Below are 17,950 nucleotides of genomic sequence, written 5' to 3' on the forward strand. Positions count from 1 at the left end.
AATCCATCTGATCTATCCCTCTGTTCATTCTTCATTCCATCCTGTTTTGTTGATGCATTTTCAAGGTTCATGTACCTCTTGGTCATCTGTATGTCTTCTTTGGGAAAATGTCTATTCACCTCCTTCACCCATTTTTAATTGTTTGTTGTTGATACTGAGTTTGATTTCTTTATATATTTAGATATTAATCCGTACTGGATACATGATTTGCAAATATCTTCTCTCATTCTGTAGCCTGCCTTTTCATTTTGATGATGGTATCTTTTGATGTTCAGAGGCTTTTTAGTTTGATGTGGTACCATTAGTTTCTGTTTTTGTTTCCCTTACCTTTGAATCCAGATCCAATATAAAACATTGCTAAGATTAATGTCAGGGAGCTTGCCACCTGTTTTCTTCTAGGAGTTCTATAGCTTTTGGTCTTACATTCAAGTCTTTAATCCATTTTGGCTGATTTTTGTATATGTTATAAGATGGTGGTTCGATTTCATTCTTTGCAGGTAGATGTCCTGTTTTTCCAACACCCTTTATTGAAGAGATTGCCTTTTCCTCATTGTATACTCTTTGCTCCTTTGTTATAAATTAATTATCAGACTTGCATGCGTTTATCTCTGAGTTCTCTATTCTGTTTCTGTTTTCTTGCCAATACCATACTGTTTGATTACTATAGCTTTTGCAGGATAGTTGGAAATCAAGGATTATGATAGCTCTGCCTTTGTTCTTTTTTCGCCAGATTATTTTAGCTATTTGAGGTTTCCTTGTGGTTCTTTGTAAATTTGAGAATAATTTGTCCTAGTTCTATAAAAAAAAAAAAAATGCCCTTAGAATTTTGATAAAGACCGCACCGAATCTTTGCTTTAGGTAGGATGGACATTTTAACAATATTAGCTCTTCTAATCCATAACCATGGAATGGCTTTCCGTTTATTTGTGTCTTCTTCAGTTTCATCATCAATCTAAAAGTAGTTTTCAGTGTACAGGTCTTTCATGTACTTGGTAAAAATTTTTCCCGAGTATTTTATTCTTTTCGATACAATTGTAAATGGGATTGTTTTCTTGATTTCTCTTTCTTATAGTTTATTATTCGTGTGTTAAAATGCAACATATTTTTGTATATTAATTTTGTATCTTACAACTTTACTGAATTCGTTTATTAGTTCTAACAGGTTTTTTGGTGGAGCATTTAGAGTTTTCTATATATAGGATCATGTCATCTGCAAATACAGCTGTACTTCTTCCTTTCCAATTTGGATGCCTCTTATTTCTTTTTCTTGCCTAATTCCTCTAGCTCGGCCTTCCAATACCATGTTGAATAAAAATAGGGAGAGTGAGCATCCTGTCTTTATCCTTCTCTTAGAAAGAAAGCTTTCAGCTTTTCACTGTTGAGTATGATATTAGCCATGGCTTGTCATACATGGCCTTTATTATGTCATATATGGCCTAAATTATAACATTTATGCCTTACATTAAAATTTTTTTATGTAAAGGATTTCCCATATGATGTTCTTGTATATATTAGTTAGACCATTCGTTGTGGTTTTTGTTGTTCTTCTAACTGATAAAGCATATAAACTCCTAGACCTAAGAGCTTTCAGGATCCTCCACAGTTGTTATGTTCACCTGTCTCATGGTATTTATCATATTATTTCTCCATTTTTTGCCTTTTAATCAAAATAGACATGGGGCGCGTGGGTGGCATGGTTGGTTAGGCATCCAACTTTGGCTCAGGTCATGATCTCACAGTTCTTGAGTTCAGGCCCCGCATCAGGCTCTGTGCCGACAGCTCAGAGCTTGGAGCCTACTTCAGATTCTGTGTCTCCCTCTCTCTCTGCCCCTCCCCTGCTCATACTGTCTCTCTCAAAAATAAATAAGCATTTAAAAAATAGTAAAAAAAATACAAAGAATTTATTTGCATGAAAAGTGTGTACTGAGCTGCTGCCATGTGCCCGTACTGGCCACAGGGCAGGGACACAATCAAGATCAGAAAGAGACATTGTTATTGTTGCTACTCTCACATCACTCACAGTTTAATGAGGAAAGGAGACATTAGTCAGACACAGAGATAAATAAGTGCATAATGACCAATGGAGAAAAGAGCCATTGTGTTCTATGAGAACATGAACAAAACAATAAATAACAATATAATCTGACCATATCTAGGGGAATTAAGGAGAGCTTCCAGAAGAGGAGATGTTGCTTCAGCAAAGATTTGAAGAATAAGTCACCCAAATGAAAGGAGAGGTTAGAACACTGAGAGACAGGAATAGCACATACAAAGGCCCTGTGGTAACAGAAAAAAAAAGGAACATTAAAGGAGCTGATGGAGGACCCCTATGCTGACAATTTGGGAAAAGAGGAGGGAAAGCGGCCAGGGAGGTCAGCAGCAGCCTCCTAGACTCCTGTGATGGAATTCAGGGCCTTAGCACAATGAAGTCATTCCAGGGCTGTGTGTGTGTTTGTGTGTGTGTGTGTACACACACAGATAGGTTAACATGATCCCACGGTGATGAATTTTCATTTTAGAAAAATAAACTGGCTCTTTTCTTGGCTTTCCCTTCTAAAGTCTTCTATTCCCTTCTTTCAAGAAGGGAAACACAGCACTTTATTGCTTTTCTTCCTTTTATCTTTCACCAAAAAGCCACTTGGCAAACACAGTCGAGGTAGATGTCTTGAGCAAGGGAAGCATCCCTTCTAGGTACCTAGAGCCATGTGGGAGAGTGCCAGCAGCCAAGAAATGTTGGGATATTAGCTATTTGCAAGGAGATGAGGAAATTACATTGGTGATAATGGGAGCTATTGGGAAAGGAGGGACAAGTATGGAAAACGTGAAAACTAAAATGAATTATGTAGTGTTGAATTGGAATTGAAGGTATTGGTGTGAACTTGGAGTTTTTTTAATATATAAAGACATAGAGGAAAAAATACAGGTTGAGAGTGGCTCAAAGCAATGACACCACCTACAATACAATTACCTGTATGTAGAACCTGTGAAATTGTTCCACAGGCTCTGGAGACTCTGCTCGTTCTTTTCCGAACTTTTCCTCTCTTCCTTATAACTATCTTTAAGTTCATTGATTCTTTCATTTGCCATCTCCATTCTACTAACAGAAAGTTCCTCTAGTGATTTTTTCCCTCATATTGTCTTTTTTAGCTTTATAATTTCTTATTAATCTTTCTTTTATAATTTCCAGTTATCAACTGGGGCTTTTTATATTTTTATGCATCATAAGCATATCTTACTTTACTTCACTGAGCATGGCTGTAATAGCTGCTTTAAAGCTGACGTCATTCCGGAGCACCTGTGTGGCTCAGTCGGTTAAGCACCCAACTGTTGGTTTTGGCTCAGGTCATGATCTCACGGTTTGTGAGTTCAAGCCCCACGTCAGGCTCTGCACTGGTGATGGGGAGCCTGCTTGGGATTCTCTCTCTCCCTCTCTGTGCCTCTTCCGTTCTTTCTGTCTCTCTCTCAAAATAAATAAATAAAATTAAAAAGAAGCCAAGGTCATCCTGAGGTTGGCATCCTTCTTTCCCATGCAAATGGGTCACATTTCCCTGGCTCTTTATATATCTAGTAGTTGGGGATTATGTACATTATGTATGTTACAATGTAGAGCCTCTAGGTGCTGATACATTGATCCAAAAAGTGTCAATGTTTCTGATTTAACAGGGCAACCTGCAAACTGTCACGTCTGCAGGGGGAAACCGCTCGGATTTCATGTCCTGTGGTTTTCAGTCTGTCTCATAATTGAGTGATTCAGGGGTCAGCCAGAGCATCAGGGGAAGTTCATATCCAGAGGTTGGGATTCCCTCTCCCCGTCTGTCTTCTTTCCAGGGAGTCACCCAACCCCCAAGTCTCCAGCACCCCTGATTATCCTGGGCTCCTTCCCTTGGTTCCTCCAGCCACAAGGGGCGGGGGGGCGGGGGGGGNGTTTTTGCCACAGGGCAGACAGACTCCTTAGAGCAAAATTGCAGAAGGTGAAACTCACCTTGTGCTGTTCAGTTTCTGGAATGCTCAGGCCATTTTCCTTTATCTTACTTCCTTTTCTTTTCTCTTCTCTTATATTTTGTTTTACTCACCAGAGAGTCTGTTTGTTAGAAGCACACCCCCTCACACCAAAACTGGAGGCTTCCCCTTGTTACCCTGAATCAGCAGTTCCCTAAAACAACCCTTAAGACCACTGTACTCTGTCTTATACTCCATCTTAATTCCCCTATTTCATGCCGTTCTTTCAAGACGTTTTTCACATCATCATCTTCTAATACGTCTTGTTTTACTTTATAAGTGAAGACCTCATTAATAGCTATTAAACTTTTCTAGTTTTCCCTACTTGGCTCTCAGCTTTCATCTCTCATTCTGTCTTAATTCTCCACCATACTTTTCCCCAGGTCTTCCTCCTCTAAATTGCTATTTCTAGCCCCAGGATCATTTCCTTCCCACCAGACTCCCGGAATAATGAACAGATAGAATTTGTTCCTTTGTGCTTTCTTATGGTTGGAATAAACCCCCTAACCTAAGGAGTTCTTAACTGCTGGTAACATTCCCACCCATTAAGAGGGACAGATATATGAGCAGGGCTGGGCTCATACACCTGTATGATTTACAGGGGTTCAAATTAACATTCCTAAAGTCTTAGCTTGTGTGGGCAACCATAACAAGATACCATAATCTAGATGGTTTGAACAATAGACATTGATTTGGCACAGTTCTTCTGGAGGCTGGGAAGTCTAAGATCAAGGTCCTGGCAGATTTGGCTCCTGGAGAGAGTCCTCTTACTGGCTTGCAGATGGTCACATTCTCCTTGCATCCTCACATGGTGGAGAGAGCAAGAGCTCTGGTCTCCCTTCCTCTTCCTATAAGGACACTGATCAGGGTCCCACCCTGATGACCTCATCTAAACCTAATTACCTCTCCAAGGCCCTACCTCCAAATACCATCCCACTGGGGGTTAGGGCTTCAACACATACATTTGGGGAGGACACAAGCATTTTTGACTTCACAGGTCACATTCTGATTGTGACTGGTCCTGTCTTCTGTTACCAAGAAGGGAAAAAAAGCTCACACGTACCAGGAAAAGTGCCACATCTTTGATTAACTATTTGTATATGGGGCCCACACGCACATTCACAAACCTGATTTTCACCCTTTATCAGCTCACATTGGTGGACACATCCCCACCAGGACCCCACAAATCTTCTCTGCATGGTTGGTGGCTTTCTGCGGGTTAAGTCCAAAGCCCTAGTTGGGTTGGCTTGCTTTCTCTTCTCATCAGTAGGAAGAGTCCCCATCCAATCCCTTTGTGAGCAAAATCTTCCCTTCTTAGTATTCCACCAGGTTCCTTCTGCCAAAGTAGTGTCAGCTCTCCCATCCCGCAGAGCCCCAGGCTGTCTCTCCGAGAAGTCTCCAGCCTCTGCTCCCTGCAGGCCTCCCTGTTTCATCATGAACCAAGCTCCGTCTTCAAGGTGCCTCTGATCTCCCTCAGCGCCTTCCCCTTTGCCCCCTCCTGCTGCTCCTTCGTCTAGTCTCAGGCCCTGGCTCCTCCCACACCCTGTGTTTCTGCAGCTTCTGATGCTTTCTGCCTTCCAAGCCCGCTGGTCCCTCCTTCTCCTTGCTTTTTCTCTTCTAATGTCCGCCGGCATTCTCTGCCCCCCTCTGCCCGCTCTGTGAACCTCAAACAGAGCTGTTCCTTGAGCATCTGCCCCTCATGGCAGGAGGCGGAAGCCATCTCCTCAGACAGTTTGCCAGCAACACCCTTGTCCTTCCATGAGGGCTTTCCCTTTGCCAGATCTTCCTTCCATGCTGCGCTGCCTGCTGCCGCTGCTCCCTTCCCTCGCTGACTGCCTGGACCGGCTTCCGCTTCCTCTAGAATCTGCCCCACCTGTGTCAGACTCACCTCCTGCACTGCTCTGGGCCCCAGGCTTGGAGGGCCCATGCCTGCCATGGGACAAGGGACAGCCTTTCTTGGAGGGTGATCCCTATGGGCGCTTGGCCCCATGGCTCATCCTGTACCTGCTGTGAGAAATGGCCCCCCCCCCCCCCCCGCCATGTGCTTGCAGAGGCCCTCTTTCCCCTGCGATGAATTTGCGTCATCCCGGGTCACAATGGAGGCAGGACCTTTGTCTCATCCTCCCCGGTTACTCCCATGAATTGCTGTCTAGGCTGCAGCCTCCATCCTCGCTGTGTTTCCGGGGGCTGACATCTGCTCCAGCCACAGTCAGTTCTGTGCTGAAATCTGTAGGGCCTTGGCTTTCACAGAAACTTTTACCTTGGTTCCATGATATCATTCTACCCCTTTGAGCCCTATCTTCAGCCAGGTCTGCTGGGAAAGGGGCAAAATGACCCTCTCCAGAACTTTCTTGCTCTCTGGTATGGCAGAATGGTTCTTTGGCATGACAGGAAGAATGAAAGACTTGGATTCAAACCGCTTACAGAGGTGTATTTGGCCTTAGGTCTCCCCATCCATAAAATGGGATTTGTGAGAATTTGTGAGATTCATAAGACCCCACATGACATAAACTAGAAACAACCCCCAGGACAGGTCCTGCGCTGGTCACGGCTTATGGGACTGTCATCTGTGCTGCCATGAGTGCTTTCCATGCTCTCAGAGCCCATCCCCCACGGAAGACACACAGAGACATACATTCTCAAGGATAACTGGTAAAAATAAAAAAGCCTCTAACGTTCCCTAATCCTAGTCACTCCAAAACAGAAAACAATAAAGCAGAGAGCCTGCAGCATCTCAGGAACAGATGATAGTCACAAAAGACAATTAAGGACCCTTTTGATAGGATGGCCATGGAAGGATTCTGGAGAAAAATTCTCCAGAGGGAGCAGGAAAAAAGGCGGCTGATTTACTGTGTCCACTGCCACGGTGGTGTTCACACTTCACTGCGTACCAGAATCCCCAGGGAGCTTGTTAAGGCACGGATTTCTGGGCCCCACCCCCCCAAGTTTCAGATCCATAGGTCTGAGGTAGGCACCCAGGAAGCACAGTCACACAAGCACCCAGATGATGCTGATAGCGCTGCCCTGGGTCCACATGTGGGGGTCCACTGAACTGAGACTATTTCAGGGAGCGTATATTACTTCACACGCTTGCATTGCAAGAAATGTCAATTATTTTTCAAAAAGCAAAGTGAGTCTGACAGAGTCCTCATCCTGTCAGACTGGGAAAGGAAATGCATTTTACATCATCTTGGAACTCTTCCTGTCTCCTCAACCCCTGGGGGTGTGAAGACCCGGGGGCCACTCGTGGATGCCGTGTCTCTGCATAGTCCACAGCCCCTGTGCCTCCTCACCTTCGTCTGAGGAAGCTGGGAAGGCAGGGTACCGGTGGAGGTCCCCACCCCAGAGCCGCACACCAGGACCTGCTTCCGGGGCCAAGACCCTCACGCTTTTCCTGCCATTTCTCCCCTGCTAACCCAGGTCCCAGAATATGAACCCCTCTCCCATCCATCAGCTGTTTGGGACAAAACAAGAGACATTAATCAGCCCTAGAGATCCTGTGGTTGGTGTTAAAGAGTTAAAAAATAATGCTCTTTGTAAAAGAGTCTTAAAGAGATCTATGTTTACCCTCAGTCTGGAGATACTTCCATTCCATAGAATAAAAGTCATGTAAATTAACACCTCAGTCATATTCATCGTCATGGTCATCAGTGAAGTGGCTGCCCATACACTGGGATTGTGCCGAGCGAGAGTTTTCTTGCTTTGTGTTTTTTTTGGCCCTCATCTTCTGTAAGTAAATAAGTACTTAAGGAAGGAAGATAATAGTTCAGGACAACCTGAGGGGTCACCCATCCTGGGATACAGAGTTCTTTTCTCTCTAGGGAACTGGCTTTGGGAGTCTTTCAAAGAGGGAATCCACAGAGAAAAGATTGAGGGGGGGGTCAAAGCCTCAACCTTAGGGCCCTCTCTCTGCCATGTGCCAGGCTCTGAGCCCAGCCTGCACAAAAGTGGGTGCTGCACAAAGACTGAGACTCCCTTCCCTTTGGCACACCCCAGAAGAGTGGTGAAACTGCCTCTCTGTCCCCTGAAATGGCCAGGGACCCAGGGCAGAGCTGGGAGCACAGGCTTCTCCCTGTCCAGGCTGCCTAGACTTGCTGCTCCACCAGGGGCCAGCAATGCCATTCACGGCCCTCCTGGGGGACACACTGGCTAAGTGACTCTATGACAGGAGTGGAAGACTGTGGGAATTTTCCTAAAGCCCATGGTGAGCCGCTCTTATCAGCAACACACGCAGGAGGCGTGTGTGTGCGTGAGCGCGCGCGCACACACACACTCACACATAGGTAGTGCAGTATACACATACAGTGCACAAAGCATAGTCAGAGACACACAGAGAAATGCACACACACCCTGAACTCCCCAGAGGCAGACACAAACCTAAACTGGTGGAGGGTGATAGCTGGCAAATTCTTTTCGTTACCGCGAATTCAGTGCTATAGGACTGCTTTAGATTTTTTTTTTCTTATAATAGACTTAATACGTAAAAGGTGCAAAGAAAGCAGCAAATTTTCTTGGAGATAATCCTGCAGGGCTTCAGGAGAAGGACCCCTGTCTACACTTTGCAGCTCCAACTTGAAGAAGCTGCTACTCAGTAGGCCACCCTCTGCCAGACAGGTTTTAGTGCAGACTGGGACCTTTGTCCTTTAGAAAGAGGAAGGTTTGGGGCACAGGCTCCATCAACTGAGTGTCAGACTTCAGTTCAGGTCATGATCTTGTGGTCTGTGGGTTTCAGCCCCGCATCGGGCTCTGTGCTGACAGTTCAGACCCTGGAGCCTGCTTCTGATTCTGTGTCTCCTTCTCTCTCTGCCCCCCCCCCCAAAAGTAAATAAACATTTACAATTTTTTTAAAAAAGGAAAGGAAGGTTTGTTGGCTTTCAGTCCGATGACCCCAGGTCCAGCTCTCCTCCTCCCCACGGTTCCCAGCAGCTTTTAGATTTAAATCATACTTCTCCCTGTCTGATCCGTGGCTTTCCTCATGAGGCCGTTTTCAAATTATGATTCCTCGCTCTTCTTTCAATCACTGAGCTTGGGTAACAGGCGATCTCTTGGGTGGTTGGAAAATGGAGAAGAATGAAGACAAGCAAGGAAAAGAGGGGAGCCCCTTTAATTGCAGCCAGAATAAAACTGAGTCCTAGTCCCCTGGAAATTCTCCTGTAGCATTAATTAAGCTGAAGGAGGAATAATTCAAATGCCACTCTACCCCCATGCTCTGCAGCTCAAATAATTCTTCTTCCTGCAGTTCCGCCACCTCCTTGCTCTGATATCTCTCCCGGTTCACTTTGTCACCAGATGCTCAGTTAGGGATATCAGGCCCTGACTGAAATGCCCTTTTGAAAAAGACTCAGCATAATTATTATTAGTAAGGCCAGTATATTATTAGCACGAACGAGATCAGGATGGGATTTCAGAGCCCCTGGAGACTGGAGTGAGGCATGAGGCAGCTTTCTCGGGAGCACTTCTCCCCACTTTGAGCCTGTGTAGGCCCAGGCAGGCAAAGCCCTCGTCCCTTGGTGCCATCATCATGCCCGTCATCACAGAGGAGGGGCCAGCAGGCTGAACGTGGGCCCATGCAATGCCTCCACTAACTGTTCTCCAGCCAATATATATTTCTGTTAAGTGTGCAGTCTGTGCACAGTACAGCAATCAACAAAGCAGACAGTCCCTGACCTCCTTGCTTTTCCTTCCTGGCAAAAAAGATGGACATGAAATAACTAATTAAGCAATTAGCTATGTAATTACAATTGTGAGGTGCTACAGGGAAGTATGTATCAAGGGTGTATCACAGGAACCTGAGGAAGGAACCCCTGGGCTGAAGCCCAAGGGTAGAGAAGAGAGAATTAGGGGGACAGTATGGCCAGGGCCTCATGGGGATCTGTCCCAAGCAGGATACAGGCACACTTGCTCAGCAAGGACACAGTGTGGAGGCGTGGAGGCTGTCGGTGGAGATTGTGCTCAAGCATGGAGCAGAGAGAAGCAGCTTTCCCCTCGACACAGGCACAGGGGGTGTTGGGAGAAATGGCAAGCAGGGGTGAGTCAGCACCGAGGAGTAGGGACTGTGTGAGCAGCCTGAGTGGGCCCAGAGTAGCTCTGATCCAACCTGTGAACTCTGGGGTTATAGGAAGAGAAGAAGAACCAGAAGTAGGAGCCCAGGTGCCAGCCTCCCGGGCCTGGGCTGGAGAGCCCTGTGAAGAAATGCAGGACTGCACTCCCAGCAGAGGGTAGCGAGCCAGATTTCACCTTGTCTAGTGAGGTTCCAATGAGAGTCAGTCAAGAAGTCAATGAGCCAATCAATCAAGGATCATTGATTTCTGGCAAGAGGCAAGGACCTCTGTTAGAGAAGGAAATAAACTTTACTTATTTTTAATATGTTGATTGGCAGTAGTGCCTGTAAGTCATTCACTAAGATATAGGCCTATTTTCCTGATTCAGTGCTTAATAAATAAAAGTGTGGGGCCATAAGCTGAGAGGAAAGAGATGGCTTTCAGCTGAGATGAGAGAGATGGGTGGAGTAGACTCCCAGGTGAGTTAGATAGGAACTAAGCAGTAAAATGGGGCACATAAAAGGTACTCAGTAACTGTTTTTGGAATGGATGGATAGATGGATGGATAAATGGATAAGGTTACAAGGCTTAGAAGCTGAGGGTTTTCCAGAAAGAAATAATAGTCTGATCAGAACTGAGAGGCAAAAATGGAGCCGGTATGCTCATTGGGTAGTGAACAGGCTGATTTGGCTGGTGTTGGGAACAGGGTTGGCCAATAAAATCATGCCATGTTAGTCCTCGCAGGGCTCTGTTATCACACAACTGTGTTTCCCAAAAAAAGATACATTGGAATCCTAACCCCCATACTGATGAATGTGGCCTTATTTGGAAATAGGGTCTTTGCAGATGTCATCAAGTTAAGATAAGGTCAGGGCACCTGAGTGGCACAGGCAGTTAAGCATCGGACTCTTGACCTCATGGCTACTGAGTTTGAGCCCTGCATCAGGCTCTGCACTGATGATGCAGAGCCTGCTTGGGATTCTCTCTCTCCTTCTCTCTGCACTTCCCCCACTTACTTGCACTCTCTCACTCTCACTCTCTCTGTCTCTCTCAAAGTAAATACATAAACGTAAAACTTTTTTAAGTTAAAATGTGGTCATACTAGATGAGGGTGGACCTTAAAACCCATCATTAATGTCCTTATACGACAGGGGAAATCTAGACAGATGCACACAGAGAAAAGATGGGCATGTGATGATGGAGGCAGAGATTGGAGGGATGACTCTGCAAGCCACAGAAGGGCAAGGACTGCCAGCAAACACCACAAGCTACAAAAGGCAAGGAAAGATTCTCCCCTACCGATTTCAGAAGGAGATTGGTCCTGCCGATGCCTTGATTTCGGACTTCCAGCCTGCAGAACTATGAGACAATAGATTTCTGTTGTTTTCAGCCACCCAGTTTATGGTACTGTGTTAGGACAGCCCTAGCAAACTCATGCAAGTCCTAAGAGGCCAACTCTACCCCAATCACTGGACAGGTGGGCAGTGAGACCATAAAGGATAGAATGTAAGACACAACATGGTCTTGGATGTACAGCTGGAATTTACCTAGATTCAGGAGAACCTTACTACATGACAAGTAAGAAAAACATCAAAAAAACAAACAAACAAACAAAAAAAAACCCATAAGCCTGGGGCGCCTGGATGGCTCAGTTGGTTAAGTATCCGACTTCAGCTCAGGTCATGATCTTGCAGTTTGTAGATTCAAGTCCCACATCAGGCTCTGTGCTGATGGCTCAGAGCCTGGAGCTGCTTCGGATTCTGTGTCTCCCTCTTTCTCTCCCCCTGCACCACACACACTCGTGTGTGTGTGTGTGTGTGTGTGTGTGTGTGTGTGTGTGTCTCAAAAATAAATATTTAAACAAATTTTTTAAACACATAAGCCCATTATCATCACTGTTTGGTGAGTTCCTTGGGTGGCAGTGCATCTTTGTGGGAACACTGCCTTCAAAGACCTATGGCCAGAAGAGATGCAGTAACTGGACCTGCTCAAGTTTCAAAAGCCCTGACCAGCCCTGAGACCCTGGGAGTCTTTGCAAACCTCGCTGGAGGTAGAGTCCTATCATTGTGAGAAAAGTTGATACGGAGGGTGGAGGTGCCCATCCTGTGCACCCAACCTAACAGGGCCATCTAAATGTTTTTCTTTATTTTTTAGAGAGAGAGAGTGGGAGCAGTAGAGGGACAGAGGGGAGGACAGAGGATCCGAAGTGGGCTCTGCACTGACAGCAGCGAGCCTGATGTGGGACTCGAACTCATGAACTGTGAGATCGTGACCTGAAACAAAGTCGGACACTCAACCAACTGAGTTGGTGCCCCTGACAGGGCCTTCTAGTAGGGCTTGGCCTATGAGCCCTTTACAGGGCAGAGCTGCCCCACAAGAAGAGTCCTGTGGGTCTAGCAAATCTCTATAGGGCAAGTTGTTTATCCTAGAAAGGGAAACCAAGCCCTTCCACCCAGCCCTCCAATAGCACATAGAAGCAAGAGTGGTTTTCTAAAGATTCCACTAGCTCAAAACCAGTGCTATCAAGGCTGAGCCTGTTACACTTCTGCTGGGAAAGCTGAATTCAAAATCTGAAGGCAGCCAAGACTCTGTCATCCAGTACGGTTTACAGATCCGGAGGTAAAAGAGTGAGAGTGGGAATACGAGGAAGAGAGAATGAGAGAGCAGAGCGAGGAGGGAAGACTAGGAGGGCACCTGGTCAAAGGCCACTCACTGACTCATTCCGTGGCTACTCTAGCTGCAGGGGATCAGGCGGGGAGGATTACAGAGGTGAAGATTTTATTTTAATCCTCCCTCAAAAGCATTCAAGTAAACCCTTTCCCTGGGAGAATGAGAGAGTAAGAAACAGGAAAAGAAGATTCTCTGTGACAAGACCCACATAGACCTCCACTAATATTCCTCACTTAGAGACACATGCCGTCTGGGCATTTGATGAAAAATAAAGACGAGGCCAAAGCCATGGGTCCGACTTGTGAGTGGCAAGCTTCTTCCCTCTCCTCATGGCAACTCTTTGCTCTGTTGCAGGAAGATAGTTGTTTTCTTGGTCAGCATCAGCTACCCTTTCAGAGGGACCTGTGGCTTCATTCCTTTATTGTTTTGTGGCCGAGGAGCTGAGCAGCAGGGAGAGGGGAGGCAAGGTGACTAGAGAAAGGCTGACCTTTGATTCATTTATCATGTGAGAATTTTCCACTAAAATGCAAAGCCTCCCCCCAGCTGGGCCTGGGGCTGACCTTGCAGCTTCACATCTGTCCGCTCCTTGTCAGAGGGGTTGAGCAAGGGTGCCTGATTTTGTCCACGCACATTTTCTTACTTCATGTCCATTAGAGGTGCATGTGTTGGGCCACGCCCCAGGGCTCGTACCCATCAGTAGCCAAGGGGGCCTGACTTTGGGCTCCAGAATTTCTTTAAAACTTCTCCTTTGGAAAAACTTTTGGCCCAGCCGCAGGGATCATAGCAGATGGCAGGAAACCCAGGGAGACTCTACCCTGAATTGTCAAGCACTGAGTTCATGTACTTTAAAAAAAAATTTTTTTTTAATGTTTATTTATTTTTGAGAGACAGAGATAGAGCATGAGCAGGGAAGGGATAGAGAGGGAGGGAGACAGAATCCGAAGCAGGCTTCGGGCTCCGAGCTGTCAGCACAGAGCCCGACATGGGGTTCGAACTCACCAACCGAACCGTGAGATCATGACATGAGCTGAAGTCGGATGTTTAACCGACTGAGCCAACCGGGTGCCCCAATGTACTTTGTATTTAGATATTTTACCCTGAGCTTTGTATTTAGATGTTTTATCCTGAGCAGTTAAAAGGGCAAAGCCTTGGCCAGGAAATGCTGGGGTAGGAGAGGGAGGGGGTGCATGGCTGCAGGGAAGAGAGGGGAGACCCTGACAGGGGGAGGGGCCAATGTGCTTCCTAAATTACTGCTTCCTATCTTGAATAGTAGGCTTCTATTACCTTAAAATAATGGCTAGTATCCTACAGTAACTCTCAGTATTAGAAAAGTACTTTAGTAAGTAAGACACTATCATTTAAAATGCACTATTCAGTTTTTTGGTTGTTTATTTGTATTGGCTTTTGATACCCATTATCCTGTCAGTCACCATTATCTTCAGTAGCAAACACACTAAAGTCATCCTTCCCTTGCTTTATTTTTCAGAGTTTGCATCACGTTTCAAATCACGTAGCATAATTTGGTCCACTGGCTCTAATGACAATTCCAGTGCACGACTCCACAGTAGGTAATTCTGAAGGGTGGTCCCCTCAGCAGGTATAAGGACAAGGATGAATTTTGAGCCAGTAACATAGTGTGGGTCCTGGCTCTGCCAATTATTAACTTGGGATAAGCCTCTCTGAGGCTCTATTCCATTATCTGTCAATTGGGAATAGTATATTATACTTGGTCTATATCACATTATTGTAAAGATCAAAGGAAAAATATTGTATTGAAGGAGATTTAATAAATTTCTAACGTCCTATAAAAATGTGACCAAATAAAAGTTACCATAAAAGCTGATGAAATAGAATAAATTATTCCCCATCTCAATGAAATACATTTTTCCCCTGATTTTGGGGGGGGAGATGGGAATCTGTTGCAATAACATATGACAGGCCAAATATAATTAGCAGTGCATGAGACTAGTTCCATTCAGTTAATAACACAAGTGGCAGGATCTTTTTTTTTTTACAAATAGTTTATTGTCAAATTAGTTTCCACATAACACTCAGTGCTCATCCCCACAAGTGTCCTCCTCCATGCCCATTCCCCCCTCCCCCCACATCCATCAGTCCTCAGTTTTTGTCAGCATTCAAGAGTCTCTCATGGTTTGCCTCTCTCCCTTTCCCCCACCATTTCCGCCCTTCTTCTCCCCCTTGTTCCTCCGTCAAGTTCCTCCTAATCCTCCTATACGTGCAAACATATGATATTTGTCCTTCTCTGCCTGACTTATTTCGCTCAGCATAACACCCTCAAGGTCCATCCATGTTGCTACACATGGCCAGATTTCATTGTTTCTCATTGCCATGTAGTATTCCATGGTATAGATAAACCACATCTTCTTGATCCATTCGTCCGTTGATGGACACTTAGGCTCTTTCCATGTTTTAGCTATTGTGGAGAGTGCTGCTATGAACATTGGGGTACATGTGCTCCTATGCCTCAGCATTTCTGTATCCCTTGGGTAAATTCCTAGCAGTGCTATTGCTGGGTCATAGGGGAGTTCTACTGTTAGTTTCCTGAGGAACCTCCACACTGTTTTCCAGAGGGGCTGTACCAGTTTACATTCCCACCAACAGTGTAGGAGGGTGCCCGTTTCTCCACATCCTCGCCAGCATCTAGAGTTCTCTGATTTGCTCATTTTAGCCACTCTGACCGGTGTGAGGTGGTATCTCAGTGTGGTTTTGATTTGTATTTCCCTGATGAGGAGGGATGCTGAGCATCGTTTCATGTGTCTGCTGGCCATCTGGATGTCCTCTTTGGAGAAGTGTCTGTTCATATCTTCTACAAGTGGCAGGATCTTAATATAAAATCTAACCAATGTAATGTAAAGAATGGAAACTTGGGGGCACCTGGGTGGGTCAGTTGTTTGGACATCCCACTCTTGATTTTGGCTCAAGTTATTATCTCACAGTTCGTGGGTTCGAGCCATGTATTGGGCTCTGTGCTGACAGGACGGAATGTGTTTGGGATCTCTCTCTCTCTCTCTCTCTCTGTTCCTCTCTCTCTTTCTCTTGCTCTCTCAAAATAAATAAACATTTTTTTTAAAAAAGAATAGAAACTTGGATAGCAATGAGACTGAAATCTAAATCCTCTGGCTCTTCTAACATGCTATGTAACCTGGGTGAGGTATTTACCTCAGGAGCTTCAATTTTCCAATCTGTAAAATGTGGGTGACAACCTACCTCTTAGTATGATTGCGAAAATTGGATGATACTAATTAAATATGTAAAGTGCCCAGCAGAGCAGTTGGTGCCCAGTGGATACTTGACAAATATCCATTTGCCCTCACCGGCTCCGAGGAACCTCTTAAAAATGGGAATGGAGACATAGCCTGTTCTCTTATAGAGCCTGCTCCTTTGATGCAAACTCACTCAGTCTCTATCTGATAAATGGGGGAATGATGTCAACATAATGTGCAAGTCCCATGGCTTCATAGGATCTTTCCCCAGAATATTTACATCTTGAAGCAATCGGGGGCAAGATTTCATACAATCATAGAAAAAGCCTTAACAAAATCATAAGAACTTGAGAAAAAAATTGAACATTGACAGAAAGACCGTTCTTGTGTGCAGACAGTGGCTAAGTTCATGGTTTCCAGAACTGCTGTATTTTCCACTGTTATCTGGTGAATCTGAAGATGTGGAAAGTGTGGAAACATTCTCCTTTGTGTTAAATTTTAATTTTTGGACAAAGAAGACTACACTCTGGATCAGATTTGTAATTTTGATGAAACCGATCTCTCTGAGATGTGACTGCCCCCACGTCCTATCTCTTCTACAAAGAAACACAAAATCCAGGGTTTAGGCTGCAGAAGGAGCGACGACAGATATGTGGGTGCAAATGCAAGTTGTAATTTACCCATACTGCTATTTTTATTCAGATTATTTTGCTTTTGTTACATTTTGAATAGTTTTCTCCAAAAGTAATTTTTTCTCACAGGCTCTGTTATTTTAGTGTGTCATTTCACAGAATATGAGGTGTTTTTTTTTTTTTTCCAAAATGCATATATGACATTGTAGCAGAAATGCTTGGGTTAGGAAATTAGAGTCCATTCAGTCACTTTCAGGAAGCATGCACTCCATTTAGGCATAATAAATACTTGACCTGTCAGCAGGCCTAACCATTTGAGACAGGAAAATTTTCAGGGTCTTCAATAAGAGCAAAATTAAAAGAACCGGGTTGGCACCTATATGTAAATCAAAGGAAAGGAAAAATGTGATATCACTTCCTGTATATGAGTCTCTGGGATGTCTCTCTACCCATGTGGCCAGTGCTCTTCTCTCCATGTGCTCCATTAATAGGGATTTTCCAATATTTTCATCGCATTTCACACCATGTAGTCTTTCTCAGGATAATAGGTCCATTGACAGACATTTGAATACATAAGACTTCACAGTAGGTAATTTTGAAGGGTGGTCAGGAGCTAGGTGATGGGGAGACCAAGCTGGGCTCCAGGCCACCGCCCTGCTTCAACTGCAGCAGCTTCTGTCTTATCAGTTTGAGATACTGAGCTTTTAGCAAGCTTTCCTTTCAAACAAGGGCTTTGCCAGTACAAGTGTAGTATTTGGAAACTATAGGCAATCAACTGTGATGATAATAGGTTATTTTATGTGGTCAATATTTCTGTCCCTAATCATATTCCTTCCGGGCCTAAGAGACTCTACAGACCATGCTCATTATTGGTCTTTGAAGAAGATCGCAGGGAGGGGCGACTGGGTGGCTCAGTCAGTTAAGTGTCTAACTCTTGGTTTCCGAAGCTCAGGTCATGAACTCACGGTTCATGGGATCGAGTCATGTGCTGGGCTCTGTGTTGACAGCATGGAGCCTGCTTGAGATTCCCCCCAGCCCCCGTCTCTTTCTCTCTCTCCCTCTCTGCCCCTCAGGAGCATGCACTCTCTCTGTTGCAAAATAAATAAATAAACCTTAAAAAAAAAAAAAAGAAGATCCCAGGGAAATTTTATTACCTTTTAGGAGCTTCCAAGGTAGGATATTATCCCTATTACTTTCTTTTTTTTCTTTTACTGTCTGCATTGAAACCATGATAGAAATGTCTTGGGGCTCTCCTCACTGGCTTCTCTATAAGAACAATTTCTAAAGGAACTGCCACAGTTTGGTCAGAGAACTCCTTTAAAACTTTTTACTTGGATAAGATTTCCAAAAAATTGATATGATTTTCAATTTTGTCAAAAATGAT

At 44.8% G+C, this 17,950-nt stretch overlaps 1 protein-coding gene and 1 long non-coding RNA gene across 2 annotated transcripts in view; one reads left to right on the forward strand and one right to left on the reverse strand.

The window, feature by feature from the left end:
- EPHB1 (EPH receptor B1) overlaps positions 1–17,950 on the forward strand; it is a 405,640-nt gene that overhangs the window by 358,244 nt on the left and 29,446 nt on the right. The gene's annotated exons all lie outside the window — the stretch shown is intronic.
- LOC144221811 (uncharacterized) lies at positions 5,128–5,992 on the reverse strand. The gene is made up of 2 exons (XR_013332186.1): positions 5,888–5,992; positions 5,128–5,423 (listed from the first exon to the last, which is right to left on the reverse strand). It is a non-coding gene; the product is annotated as an uncharacterized LOC144221811 (long non-coding RNA).

Source organism: Crocuta crocuta, unplaced genomic scaffold (assembly GCF_008692635.1).
Source record: "Crocuta crocuta isolate KB4526 unplaced genomic scaffold, BGI_CrCroc_1.0 scaffold580, whole genome shotgun sequence".
In the NCBI taxonomy this organism is placed as follows: domain Eukaryota; kingdom Metazoa; phylum Chordata; class Mammalia; order Carnivora; family Hyaenidae; genus Crocuta; species Crocuta crocuta.